This window comes from Mustela nivalis, assembly GCF_964662115.1.
Source record: "Mustela nivalis genome assembly, chromosome: 4".
Classification (NCBI taxonomy): Eukaryota; Metazoa; Chordata; class Mammalia; order Carnivora; family Mustelidae; genus Mustela; species Mustela nivalis.
In genome coordinates, this window is record NC_139023.1 from 126,730,262 (window position 1) to 126,745,524 (window position 15,263).

Genomic DNA, 15,263 nt, shown 5'->3' on the forward strand with positions numbered 1-15,263 from the left:
AGGTAATTTTTCCAAAAACCCCTTAAGCTTTCCCAGCACCAATTGTTGAATAATTCTGCTTTTCTTCAATGTTATGAAATGTTTTTAATGTATGCTGAGTTCCTATAGGTACTTGAGTCAATCTCTAGATCATGTAATCATTTTTTGTGCTAGGACAAAGAGTTGTACTTACTGTGTCTTAATAGTACATCTTAAAACTGGTTAACTTATTCACTGTGACTCCTCTTCCCTTTCAGGTTATTTCTGGTTATTCTTATATGTTTACATTTCAAGCTAAATTTAGAATAAGTCTAATAAGCAAACAAATAGCAGCAAAAATACATCTTTTGTTTGTTTGTTTGTGGTTTTGGAGTTTTTTTTAGAGGAGGGAAGGAGCAGAGAGGAAGAGAATCTTAATAGGCTCCATGCCCAGCATGAAGCCTGGCATGAGGCTTAATCTCACAACCTTGAGATCATGACCTGAGCCAAACCCAAGAGTTGGTCACTTAACCAACCGAGCCACCCATGGGCCCCCATCTATTGGTATTTTGATTGGATACCATCTAAATCTGTAAATTTAATTCCAGGGTGATTTACAGCTTTCAAATTTTTTAGTGTTTTGGTTGTGCTACTGCATGGTTTTATATTTTATTATTGGTTTAAAATGCCAGTTTGGGGAAGAAAAACAGTTACTGCTTTTATTTATTCATTCTATGATTTGTGTTTTATATTTCTGTTGTAATCATTTTAATCCTCTATTTTTAATCTGAGTTGGGTTTTTTTTTAAGGTTTTATTTATTTATTTGACAGACTGAAATCACAAGTAGGCAGAGAGAGAGGGAAGCAGGCTCCCCGCTGAGCAGAGAGCCGATGAGCGCTCCATCCCAGGATCCTGAGATCATGACCCAAGCCAAAGGCAGAGGCTTAATCCACTGAGCCACCCAGGCGCCCCTGCGATAAGTTTTTAATTCAATATGCTATTCTATCTGCTGTAGTAAAGTATAAGTATTTACACCTATTAATTTTTCTCTGAATATAGCTTTAGACAAGTCACCTAAATTGTGATATATCTAATTTTTATCTTCATTTTCTAGACATCCTGTACAATCAGTTAAAATATTATGTTCTTCACAAGAATAATTAAGATCGCATTTTAAAATTTCCAGATGGTTGGGGCACCTGGGTGGCTCAGTCCATTAAGCGCCAACTCGTGATTGCAGTTCAGGTCATGGTCTTAGGTGAGATGGAGCCCTGTGCCCGGCTCTGCACTCAGTGGGGAGTCTGCTTGAGATTCTCTCACCCGCCACCACCTGATCATCCCCTCTCTCTCTCTCTCTTTCCCTCAAATAAATAAATAAATCCTTAGAATTTCCAAGTGGCTAAAGTTTTTAAATTTTTATTTTTGTAATTTTTATTCTTCATAAAATTAATATAATCCATATTCTTTCTAGTTAATAAAATTCATTGCTGTTCTCAAGCATTTAAATTCTGCATAAACAAATCAAATCAACCCCATTTATTGTCTTTTCGCATCCTTTAAACCAAATAATTATTTTTAAAATCTAATCTGTCCATTAATGTTTCCTAAAAGGATTGTTTTCCTATTCATTTCCTTTTCTGTTTCTTACAGGTTTGCTTCTTGAATTCTGATGTTATACCATTTAGTTCAGAAAAATTTATTCCAGTTAGATCTTCGTCACAGAAGGTAAAATTTATCTTTATAAAGTTTCACTGTGTCTTCTGAATGCACTTTTTGACCTACCTTTAGATGAGTCACTTGTGAACAGAATATAAATGAGCTTTGCTTTTTGACCCAATATGAGTCAGGTATCATTTTATCCCTACAAATCCTGTCTGGTTTCCTTTCTTCCATCTTATTTTATGTTATTTTTTTCATTTTTTGTAACTTCCCTTTCCCCTTCTTTTTCTGTTTAATCTGTATTTTCTGACCCTCTGTCCTTGTAATTACAAAGCGTGTGGGTCCCTCTTCACTTTTTGGTGTGGTGTACTGTCTCTAAAAGTGTGAACCAGCAACCAACAGAGTCAGCTCTGTTCTTGTCACACAGGCAGATCCCAGGGCTCCTGAATCAAGAACCTGAGAGGCGCAAGTCGTGTGCTCTTCACAAGCTTACTGTGGTTCTTTTGAACTCAACCCAGTCTTATTTTGCAAAATACCAAACATACTGAAAATTTGTGCGACAAACTCAGGTTTGAAGATTTGAAAGAATACTAATAGAAATACCTGTATCCCCTTCATCCAACTTTAATAATTGTGAACATTTTGCTCCCTTAACTTGTACGCTCTCTCTCTGTCGCTCTCTCTTCCCTCTCTCCTGCTCTCCCTCCCCAGAATTCCGAAAGGTAGATTCCACCAATCATGTAACAAATCATGTCACATTATTTTAACAACTTCAGCCTTTATTACTGAAGACTAGAAAACTGTGCTTCATGATCACAATATTATTGACACAGCCAAAAAGTTTAATATTGATCCAAACCCATTATCTAATATGACGTCTGTGGTTGATTGTTCCATTGATGGGCACTGTGAACCTCTGAGACTTTAACAAAAGAGCCCATTGCAAACAGAGACTAGATAAGCATATGCTGACCAGGGCCTGTCCTCATGGAAGGCTGCTGGTGCCACTGAGGACACTGGTCTGGCCCTCTTCAAAAGTAAGAGAGCCTGTGAAAAGAGGATCCCAGCCATCCAGTAGTTCCCTCCGGATGTATGAGCGAGTGCTAACAATATCAACAGAAGAACCTCCCAAGCCATCCACAGAACCCTGAGAAACAGTAATTATTTAAGCCACTGAATTTGAACTTGTTGCACAGAAATAGCTATCTGACACTTAGTCTATGTTTAAATTACGCTGATTGTTAAAATAATGTCCCTTATAGCTTCTTATCACTTTTTTGATCCAGATCCATTCAAGACTTACACACTGAATTTAGTTATCATGTTCCTTTACTGCCTTTTTATTTATACCAATTCCCTGTTCTAGCTCTTTTTATCTTTAATGATATTGACTTTTTTATTAAAGAATCTCAGCCTGTTGTCTTATAAAATAGTCTATAATCTTGATTTGTCTGATCATTTCCTTTTGAATAGCTATAGTTTAGATTTATTTGTCAGACTACAATACTTAATGTGATAGACTTCCCATTATATCATATCAAGAAAGGTGCTGAGTTTGATAATTTGATTAAAGTGTTTCCTATCAGACTTACACATTGTTAAAAAAAATACTCTGAGAGTTTGTTAATACCCTGTTCCCCACCTACCTTTCACACATTGGCTATAGCACCCAGTGATGATCCCTGCCTGAATAAATTATATCATTGACTGCAAAAAGGTGATTTTGTAATTTTATCATGAATTGTACATTTTCTACCCAGTATTCATCTGTGAAAATAAACTTTTTCTTCTCCCTCCTTTCTCTCTTTTTCTATGGGCTTGGAAACTAGTTGTTGTTGTTCAATGGGTCAAAATCTATTGCAAGTGTCATTGTTTTTAATAGTTCGGTTCAGCCAGCAAGGAGGGTTCCTCAGTGCCCCCTCCATCAGTCTTTGTGTACTTCTTAGCTTTCTGGTACATTAATTCACCCTGCACTTTTCCCACCCAAACCATTATCAATCCTTTCTTCAACAAGATTAGTTCCTTTTACTGGGAAATGACATTTAGAAACCAAGAATTGTCTAATTCTCTTGCATACTGGAGAAATCATTTTACTTATCTGTATTTTTCATTTGTCATTTACTTCCCACACTTCTTTTCTGATGTTTTGTACTATCCAAGGAAAGGCCACGTGTTAGACCTTTCTAAATATCATGGTTTTAATGAGGCTGTTATATTTAGATAGGCAGTTTGCTCAAGAATATTGTGGGGAAGGGGCTGGACCTAGAAAATTATAGCTTTAATTTCAGCAATTCCTTTCAGAATTTTTCAGGTTTACCGTGTTCCTGTCCCAGTGAGTTAACTCCTTTCACCTTCTGTTGCTTCCTGTTCAGAGGAAGAAGATGCCCCCGGCAACAGCTGGGCATGGCTCAAAAGAGAAAGCATGTAGCTCATAGCTCTTCATCTGGTTATTAATCTCTATTCCTCCAACGTTGTTCAGCAGCCTGCTTCTCTGGGCTGAGTCTAGATCTGACCCAGTAGAGAGGACACCTCTGCACTTTTCCTTGCTCTTCTGCAGCAAAGAGGAGGCCCCAACAGAGGCATTTCCAACTTTTCCTGTGGCTACCCTCACTCTTACTTCTTGGTCTTTCTAATAAAGTATTTTAGCAGAAGCCACAAGATAACTTCTGCTTGGCTTCATCTAGCACAGCTCATGTGTTAAGTCTTTTTATTTCAAGAGGAAAAAAAACAACAACATAAACCAGCTTGAGATAAATAGAAATTTATCCATTTAGATAAATAAAGAGAGAGTAAGTGTAATGGTATTCAAGCATGACTTGAGAATGGGAGGGTTCTCAGTCTCTGTCCCTCGTCCCATCTTGTTCTTGTGTCCCTCTGCTCCCCTACGTTTTCTAGGACTCTCATTCAGCCCCACATATCCTTGCTTGCTTCTGCTTTCCTTATTCTTACATAGGCTATCTCTACATGGTAGGGAACCTCCACAAGCAGCTCCAGCTACCTGCCATTCCTGCTCTAACATCTCTTAAGAAAAACGCCTTCCATGTCAGCTAGAAAATGGAGAGTCCCAAAAGAGAACACCAGGCACATGCTTACCCTTGGAGCAATCACTAGACTGGGGGCATGGACTACCATGAGTGGGTGGACTGTTTATTCCCAAGTAAGGAGGAAGGAATCTGTGAGTGGCACCCCTAATAGAACATGAATGAAGAGAGAAAAAGACCTGGAGGGAAGAGGCATATCAAACAAAAATAGCATGTATCCACTACAGCTCAGCTTTTATAACAGAAGTACCTCTGGCCCAGAAGATATGAGGCAAACATTTTGGTATTGTGATCACTATGTCCAATGTTGCAGCATCTGCTAATCCAACATATCAATGGCTCTTCAGAAGCATATGTGGCTTCCTGGCATCAGAAACTGACCCTGAGAGAGAGCCAGAACAGAAAAGAAAGTGGGAAGCTCCAAGAACTGTATCATGCAGATTAGATTAAGTCATGCTGCATCTCCACAAACAATCCCAGAACCACAGTGGCTCCCACAGCAGGGTCCCTGTCTTGCTTTAAGCTCTGGAGACAATGTCTTCATTCCAGGACCAAGGCTGAAGAAGTAGCTTCCATCTGGAGCCTTCCATTCTCCTGGAAGAGAGAAAAGGGAGAAAGCAGAACCACATGATGGGGCCTAAAATTTCTGAAGTGTCACCATTACTTCGACTCACATTCACTTTTCCCTGGTCAATGCCAGTGTCCTGGCCAAACCTGGTATCAACAGGGTAAAAAGTATATTCACTCAGCAGAGACAGCTGAGTGTCTGGTAGAGTAGCAGGGTAGAAAGTGGTTCAGTAGGGAAATCCAGCAAATTATTTTCTCAGTAATACAATTGACCATAATATTAAAAGGACAAAGAGAACTGTTTTTTTGAGGATATATAAGCTATTTCTGAAGACTCCTAGGAATCATGTGTCAGTAAATTGTAAGGGATATCATAGCTAGAGTTTCTCTGAAATACCACCCATTGGACCCAAAGAGATATTGTTTATATGCTTGGTCTAGGGAAACATTGAATATACTGAGCTAGGCAAATGTGAAAGGAAGATGGAGAGGCTATATATATGTCTTCCTTATTTCAGGAAAGAATGGCCTACTCTTTGGATGGCCATATTGTTGTATCACATAAAGTTGGAGTATAGAGAGGGAATTTTTGATAAGTATATTGGGCCAATTCATAAGCCTTAGCAAGTCAGGACTTACAATAACTCTACTTTCATCCCATGATTTCCATTGATTGTAATAAATAATTTTTTGTATATTCTAATTTATTTATTCCCACACATGGGGTCCCCTCACTGGACTCATCAAAATTTTAAAGATCACTGTTAAAAGTACAGCTTCCTGAGCCTTATCTATAGAATTTAAGTCCTCACATCTAAGTGAGTCTGGCTGAATGTGATAATATCAAAGTATCCAATAACTTCCACTTCTGGTGCCTCCTGTAGAAATATTATACTTCCTACTCCACTGACAGGTAGTTTAACCATGTGACCTGCATTGGCCAATGAAATGTAATTGAAGTGAAGCTCTTGTCAGAGCAGAAGCTTCAAGGCCGTTAGTGCTTCCACCTTCTCTTTTTTTCCCTATGCCAGGAAGATCAGCAATGTTCCATATGGGGACTCCTTCTTCAGCCTTAGTCCTCAAGGGAAGAGGACATGGATCACAGCTACAGCCAGCCTAAAAGGGACATGTAGCATAAACAGAAATAAATCTTTGTTGTAAGTAACTATGATTTGGGGTGCATTTGTTTCCACAGCATAACCTAGGAGGATGTGTCTACATCTCATTTGAAAACCCTTATCAGATTAATTTTTCATGCTCCATTAATTTTATTCATTGCTCAGTTCTGATTTTTAACCTAAGCATCTTACACAGGACAAAGTACAGATGATGTGTCCAGTTATTATTGACTGTTGTAATTTGATTGTTATATTTATAGTACTATTAGATTCACTACCAATAATTCACCCTAAATAGTTTTGAGGTACTCTTGCATTTTTTTTTCTAAAGAAGGAACACATATACACTGTAGACAACTCGAAAATAGAGAGTATAAAAATTCCCACACCATCCCATAAAACTTAGATTAACTACTGTTAATATGTTAGTTAATTTTCAAGTGCTTCCCAAAGATATATTAATTATTAGATCATACTATACAGTATTAAATATCATTTTCTCATTTATTTCTACAAGAATATTTCCTATATTGTCAAATATGCCACAAAAACATTTTAATTAATATAGTGTTCCAACATGTCAAAGTCATAACTGAGCTAACCCTCTCCCAATTGGTTGTTTCCATTTATTACTACAGTTAATACTGTTATGAGCACCTTTGTACTGAATCATATAAGCATCTCTATTTTCTTATATTAAAATGTTGGAAGGCAAATTACAGGGCCAAAGAGTATAAACAATTTTAAGACTTTTAATATGTATTGCCAAATCGTTTTAAAGAGAAGTTCTACCAAAAATGTACCTATGTGCATTTGCCTTACTGCACACTGACCAGCATTGTACCTGACCCTTATTTTAATCTTTCCAGTCAGATAATCAAAACTAAGCTCATTGTTGCATTTCCATTTCAAATACGTTTGAACATTGTCTTGTGATTTTTAGCCATTTGTCTCTTCATATGATTTCTGTTTCTGTAATATTAGTGTAATTGGTCCACAGGGAGTTTTATTCAAAGTCCCCACCAACTTGCAAATGAACTTTCAGAATATATCTCATTTGTAATTTAGAAGCTATTTATATTAGCTACGAGAAAGATAGCACATTACCAAACTCTCCCTCAGTGCTATGCAATAGAACTTCCTGCAAAGTTAGAAATGTTCTGTATCTGCATCATCCAGTATGGTAACCACTAGCCACATGTGAATATAGAGCCTTTGAAATGTGGTTAGTGTGACTAAGAAACAGAATTTTTCAATTTTATTTTATTTCAGTTAATGTAAATTTTAATTTTAATAGCCATATGGGGCTGATGATGATCATATTTGACATCACAGGTCTAAACAACTTACTCATCTCAGGGAATGGGTCAGCCTAGGGTTCATACTTGACCTACTAAATCCATAAGCACGAGGGACAAAAGCAAGATCAAGGGGAAAAGTGCATAGTGTGAGGCAAGCTCAGTATATATGCTCAATACATTTCTGCAGGGTTTTCTTTTTTAATTATTTAAATTCAAGTTGGTTGATATAGAGTGCAGCATGGGTTTCAAGAGTAGAATCCAGTGATTCGTCACCCACACACAACACCCAATGCTCACCCCATCAAGTGCTCTCCTTAATGCCCATCACCCATTTAGCCCAAGGCTCCCAACACCCTCCCCTCCAGGAGCTCTCAGTTTATTCTCTATAGTTAAGTCTGTTATGGTCTGTCTCCCTTCCTGTTTCTATCCTATTTTATTGTTCCTTCCCTTCCCCTATGTTCATCAGTTTTGCTTTTTAAATTCCACTTGTGAGTGAAGTGGTATGGTATTTGGCTTTCCAACTACATTATTTCACTTAGCACTATACTTCTGTTTCCACCCATGTTGTTGCAGATGGCAAGATTTCATTCTTTCTGATGGCTGAGAAATAAATAAATAAGTGTGTGTGTGTGTGTGTGTGTGTGTGTGTGTGTGTGTAATCTCACCTTTTCTTTATCCATCCATCAGTCAATGGACATTTGGGCTCTTTCCACAATTTCCATTGTTGATAATGCTGCTGTAAACATGAGGGTGCATGTGCCTTGGGTTTTTCAATTCAAGTGGTCATGTTACCCTTGCATATTTCCCATGTACCAGTCTGTGTGCCAAATGCTTTTATATAATAACACATATCCCCACAATAAGCCTATAATATAGCTACTATCAATTTTTCCTCCATTTTACAGGTTAAACAGCTGAGTCACAAAGAGGTCAGCAGGCCTAGGAACATAGAGCTAATACGTGCCAGAGCCAGGGTTCAAGCCCAGCTAGTCTAGCTCCGAAATCCTTGATTTTAATCCATCCACTCCCTTATATTGCCTGTGGGTATAAAATCACCGGGGGAACATAGTATGTATTATACTTAATGAAACCAAGTATGCTATTGCCTGAAATGCCTCTAACAAGAGATAAACCTTTTATTTCACAACTTAGAATTGTTTTCATAATATAAAATAAACATTTTAATAAAAATTATCCCTGTCTGGCACATTGCTATTTGGAGGAACTAGGGAAGTAAAGCAAAGGGAAGAATTATCGTGTAAACTAATGTACTGTAACATTAAGTGCTCATTTTTATGTTCTATACTGTTCTATACTATTGTGTTCTATACTGTTCTAATCAAGTATACTTAAGAGACAGGCTTTGCTTTCATCATTATCCTAGAAAATATAAATGTAAGTAGTAGTCAAATTAATAGTTATTCTGATTATCTTTGCTGCATATGTAAAACAGAAGTAGATATGAAATCATGCACATGTGTTTATATTGTTTAGTATTTTTATGTCTCTGATGGATATTTACTTTTATTTGTTTCATAATACATAGCAACTGAGTTTTCCTTATACTATATGAAAGGTCAACAATCATGTATGACAAAGTTGAACATGGAATAATAATTTGTAGTGATTTAGTTGCTTATTGCTTCTAGATACCTCAGGACTGCTTATAAGGGTACATGATATAATGACTGATAAGAATAGGCTCTGACACTTTATACACTTGGGTTAAATCCCAGTCCTACCACTTATCACCTGGGTAAATCGTATCATACTATAGCTTTTAAGTTTCAGTTTCTTCTTCATTTGTAAAATGGAGAATATCGTTCCTACAGAAGTTCAAAGAATGAATGAAATAGTAGAAAGAGGGTGTCATTGGGTCAATGCTAGCGAGTTGCCCCACCTTGTAGGTGTCCACAAATGGCATTGGTCTCAGGACCAATGGAGTCTGGATTTCAGTCCTGAAAGCACAGAAACTAAAAGTCGTCAGGACCTTAGACAGACTGGCCTCAGCAATTCTGAGTCAACCTACCTACACAGAAGAGACAAGTATACCTTGTTGTACTTTAGTTTTAATGAGAGCCTCTGCCACGTGAACCCTCTGGTGCATTCCATCCCTGGAAGTACGCTACATGGAAAGTCAACTGAACAGAAAGTTTCTTGCTGAATGAGGAATCAGAATGAGGAAAGTGGGTTGGTTGTTTGATTTAGGCATACAACATAGCTGGCATATCTTTCTCCACCATATGTCTGTGATCGACATACCACCCCCAAAATGCCACTTGGGTATATTATTTTGAGCCTAAGGCAATTGAAGAAAAGCAGATGCAAAAAAGGTTCTCTGATATCTCCTTTCTACCTAAAAAGTGGGACATAAATTTCCTGTGGAAAGTATTTCCTCTCCCAAAAGAGAATATTCTTATCAATTCTCATCACCAGAGAGGAGGAGTTAACACCAAAATTAACATCTATACAAACAAGCCTATAAAGTAACGCTTACCTTCCTTTAGTCTTCCCCTATACCTGCCAGGCACTTTCCCACAGTACCACCCTAGTGCACACACCTTTTCTCTTTGTCTTGCCACATCTCCCCAAGATATTGCTCTTTGTTAAAATGGTATATAAGCTCTCAGGCCCATCTGCTTCTTTGAGTCCTCATTTCTTAGCTATGAAAGCTCTGTGTACATGTACAAATATTAACATCAAATAAAATGGGTATGCTTTTCTACTACTAGTCTGTCATTTGTCAGTTTAATGAGAGGCTTAGACATAGAACCCAAGAGGGTCTAGGAAACATCTTTTCTCCCCTATAGCTGTATTTGTCATGTTGTCATACTATTCCAGTCCAGAGGGCTCCTGATTCATTCCTAGATGGGCGTTCTCAAAATTGGCCTCCACTTTTTGTTTTTTCCCCAAGTCTCCATCACTTTTTTTGCTTTTCAAAGTTTTTATTTATTTGACAGAGAGCGTGTGTGTGCACAATCAAGAGAGGGAGAAGTAGGCTCCCTACTCAGCAGAGAATGCAACGCATCTGGATCCCAGGACCCTGGGATCCTCACCTGAACCAAAGACACGCCCCTAAGTCTCCATTACTAATCAGTTTACCTTTTGATTGATACAGTACATGAAGAAAGGCATATGAGGGGCACCTGGGTGGCTCAGTGGGTTAAAGCCTCTGCCTTCCCCTCAGGTCATGATCCCAGGGTCCTGGGACTGAGGCCCACATGGGGCTCTCTGCTCAGCAGGGAGCCTGCCTCCTTCTCTCTCTCTCTGCCTGCTTCTCTGCCTACTTGTGTTCTCTGTCAAATAAAATAAAAACTTTAAAAAAAAAAAAAAGAAAGAAAGGCATATTAACCTTCAGTTTTTTTTTTTTTATAAAGGAGTCTTCTAGGCCTAGTGCTCTTCTTTCTTTTTAGGGCACTTTTTCTGATTTTGTAGATAAACTCTCAAGAGATGGTCTTCTTTCTCTCCCTTTATTGTTTTTTGTGCATTCCTCAGTTCATGGTCGAGCATTAAGTATAATACCTACCTCATACCACCTGGTATTTAGTAAGTATTTGATAAATGCTAGGGTTTTTAAAAAATTTTTCCTCATCATGAGTTCATCTTTATTTATAAACATACTCTACATCAAAGAAATAAAGTCAAATTTTATCTGCCATCTCAGTTTTCTGCCATCTCATTATATTCTCTCAAATGATATTAGTTAAAACTAAAACTACCCAAACTGCTTTGCAGCTGCTACTCAATCATCCTATCAGGCAAACCTCCTCAGTGTTAACAGCATATTAAAACACAGGTCTCTCTGGGCGCCTGGGTGGCTTAATCAGTGGATTAAGCGCCTGCCTTGACTCAGGTCATGATCCTGGCATTCTGGGATGGCACGCCATGGTGAGCAGGGGGGAGCTTACTTCTCCCTCTCCCTCTGCCCTTCTGCCCAACTTGTGCTTACTCTGCAGTGCTGTCTCTCTTTTTCTAATAAATAAATAAAAACTTTTAAATAACTAAATTTAAAAATAAAATAAAATGCAGGTCTTTCCTACTATGTGAAAGTAGAACGTTCCAATGAAAACTTCCAAAAATTAAAATGGCATAAAGTGAAGAAGAAATCACCATCAATTTATAGGAAAAGTGTTTGAGCACTCCCAGACCCAAAAAACTACCATTCTTAAGCTTTTCAGATACCTTAGAACATATCTTACTAACAAATGGACAAAATAAAATTGAGATAAAGCACGGATGTTCACAGACACGATTCAGAGCTCTGGCAGCTTGATGCTGAGAGGCTGCGTGTCGTTCCTAAGCAAGGAGCTTGGTAGGGGGGGCCCCCCCCTTGCTGCTCCAGGCACATGTTGCCTCTACAAGGTGGAGCAAAATCCACACAAAATGCTGTTTTTCCTTTTTTTTTTTTTCTTTTTTGTAAAAGTTAAAATTTCCCTGGATTTCTTTTGGTTGCCAAAAACAGGTTTGCCATCTAGGTCTTTTATAAAAGTGACATAGGGAAACATGAACTTTCAAAAAGTTGAGGATACCTGTAGTTTCACTGATGATAGGTTTAGGAACTTGGAGAAGAGTATTTTCAAAAAAGTTTTGTTTTAGAGGAAGAGCAGGAAAGAAATCAAGAGCAGCTATATTCATAGTATTTGTTTAGCAGTTTGTTTCTTCTCCTTCACTACTTATGTTAAAAAGAGAGAGACAAAATGGGATATGGAAAGGATGAGGCACAAAGAGAAACACATTTTTAATATTTCAAGATCACAGGTAGAAACTACTTACCATTTTCCTCTGGAGACATTCTTCGCAACAGTGATGAATAGTGGTCTCCATTACATTTCTTTCTGCTCATTTGTACAGCTGTTTGACCACAAGCTCCTGCACATAAAACATGCCTCTTAACTGCTTCTGTATTTTAAGTGAGAACATTTTCTTCTTTTAGTCTTTGATGTATTGATTAACTAATGAGAAGCCCAATGGCTGGTAGACAGGCAAGAAACTCTTGTGAACAGAAGACCACAAATCCATCAACAGAGGAATAAGCCTCAAAAAAAGAAGCGAATGGGGCGCCTGGGTGTCTCAGTGGGTTAAAGCCTCTGCCTTCAGCTCAGGTCATGATCTGAAGGTCCTGGGATCAAGCCCCGCATCAGGCTCTCTGCTCAGCGGGGAGCCTGCTTCTCCCTCCCTCTCTGCCTGCCTCTCTGCCTACTTGTGATCTGTCAGATAAATAAATAAAATCTTAAAAAAAAAAAAATAGAAGAAGAAGAAGAAGCGAGAGCTTTGAGAGGAGCTGGGAGGGCTCTAGACTGGGTAGGCTACAGCCTCCCACTGAGGTATTTAAGGGGCCAATGCCCCAGGCCATGGACAGACTACATTAAGCCAGGGTGCAGAGGATAGACTCAGTAGGTCCAAACCTGCACAATTTGAAGCATCCATGCTAGGGATTAGTAGCAAATAGGTGACCTTAGTGGAACCAGACAAATGGGAATCGCCAGCAGGGAAACCATTTACACCTACAGAAGTGTGAAGTCTTTCCTCACGTTGTCACTAGAGATACTCATTATGAAAGGAAACTAGACATTATTCTCCTTAGGTGGGCGACTTTTGAGGCTACTTGTAAGTGAGGGAAATGTCTAAATATCTAGCTTAATGATTCTCTGGAAAAAAAAAAAAAGCCAAATTTTCATTTAGACACTTTTAAAATCCTGGAGTAAAAACTCTAAAATGTTTATCTTCCCTCTGGAGACAATTATTTAGATTTCCATAGGCAAGAACCCAGAGACCTTTTCTTTTCTTCCCAAATGGAATTTATTTACATAGGGAGATGGGGTTTCTCTTTGTCTCTTCAGAGACTGTACTTCCCCTGTATAAGTGCCTAGGCTCCCAGTTTTGAGGGTCCCTTCCTGTAATGACCAAAAAATCCCTTTGCACACACTGGTCTGCCCATGGGGTCCTCCTCACATTGCTAGAGAAAGGGCAAGAACTGGTGCCAGGGGAACTGATGCAATTATTGCTCTAAGTAATAATAATCTACTTTGATCTAGAAGTGCACAATATGAATAAATACAGAAATTAAAAGCGCATCATATATCTTTGATGGAGAAACAGGTAGATAATATAGAGATAGATATGAATATATAAAATGGAAATGTATATTGTGGTAATACTCTTTATTCATGCTCCGTGAACATGTGTAATTTTCAGTGACTGAACTTTGCACCATCACTATTTGAGGGTAGCATATGATATAGAAAATAGTACTAAAATGGTTCTAAAAATATGGTTTGATTCACATATACAAGCTTTTGCACTGGAAACCAAAGCTACTTGGGCTATAAAAGAGAGCCCTTACCACCCAAGATAGCCATGAAATTTCAAGAAAAATAATTAGTTTCTTCCTGGTATTATTAAAATGACCAAGCATGTTTTGCATAGGTCACTACATTCTAACTTTTTCCTCCACTTTTTATAGATACTGGCATTATCTACCAACAGCCCCATTCCAGTGTTTTGCACAGAAAGTCCTTACTGGCCTGCTGCAATGTCAAGACATTCAAGGATTTCGGGGCAGAACATTCGACTGGAGAGATCACAAACTTGACTGGGACTTACTTGATATAACAGCATATTTTAGAGATTTATTTTCACTATTGACAACCAAAATGTAGAGTGCATCCATTTCCTGCAAGCAGTGCAAAGTGGATGTAATAAGAAGGTGATAGCAACAGTGGACACATTTTCTGATGATGTCATGGTAGATTCTGTTTTTTATAGGACCTGATCATGAGCAAACTTTAAGAAACTGCCTGAAAACATTTCGACTATTATGAAGAAACATTTAAAAGACAATAAAACAGGATATTCATTGAATTAAATAGTTAAAGGATTTGAATAGGTGTCCCTGATGATATTACCTTGCAGATTCTGTGGGTAAAAAGAAAAACAGTATTTCAACACCAACAGACTATTCTTAACTGCTGTAGCTCCTTCGCTATTTTGCATAACTTGATTCAGTCTTCAAAGACCATTTCAAATCATTTCAAATAGAGGTATTTTTTCTGAAGAAAACTTTACCTAGGCACTACAGAGGAATTAACTGCTCTCCCAGCAATGCTTCATTCATTCCGCTAATCTGTTACTTCCCTCACAGTACAAATTAAGTTCAAACATGGCAGCCGCCGTCTAGACACCTGCATTTTTCGTATGCTTGTTTTTAAATCACCAGAATATAACAGATACCTAATAAACATTTGTTGATTTTTGAAAAGTGTAAGTGCGCTTTTTCTTAGCATTTGTATTTTTATCTATGAATGTTCTCAGACACTATTAAACATATTTGGAAACACATTAATTTTTGTAAGTTAGAAAAGTACAAATTAATTTGTGGACAAGAATTCAATGCCATTCATGCCACTCTGTGACACCTCAAGCAACTTCAAGAACATTCTAACCAACTCCTCTAGGTTCTATATTCTTTCTTACCTTCACCACATACTCTTCATGATTATAGTCCTGCATGTTATCTTTCTTTCCCTTCTCTCCCCGAGTCCTGATGGTTGACGCCAGATAAGAGCATCTCTTGAGTAGGGCTGAGAGCCACACACTGTTGAATCTTGATTTGCAGCAT

General features: G+C 38.1%; 1 protein-coding gene across 6 annotated transcripts in view; it reads left to right on the plus strand.

Moving 5' to 3' along the window:
* TMEM144 (transmembrane protein 144) overlaps nucleotides 1-14,897 on the plus strand; it is an 82,509-nt gene extending 67,612 nt beyond the window's left edge. For 2 of the 6 annotated variants that reach the window (XR_014310951.1, XR_014310955.1), the window contains exons 15-17: nucleotides 1,610-1,684; nucleotides 8,551-8,685; nucleotides 14,109-14,890. The gene's annotated coding sequence lies outside the window, so the exon portion shown is untranslated. Of the gene's footprint in view, nucleotides 1-1,609; nucleotides 3,415-6,257; nucleotides 6,322-8,550; nucleotides 8,686-14,108 lie in introns of those variants that run through there. The other 4 variants (XR_014310953.1, XM_082727842.1, XR_014310954.1 and 1 more) reach the window with 3 other exon arrangements.
* Nucleotides 14,898-15,263: the final 366 nt, after the last annotated feature.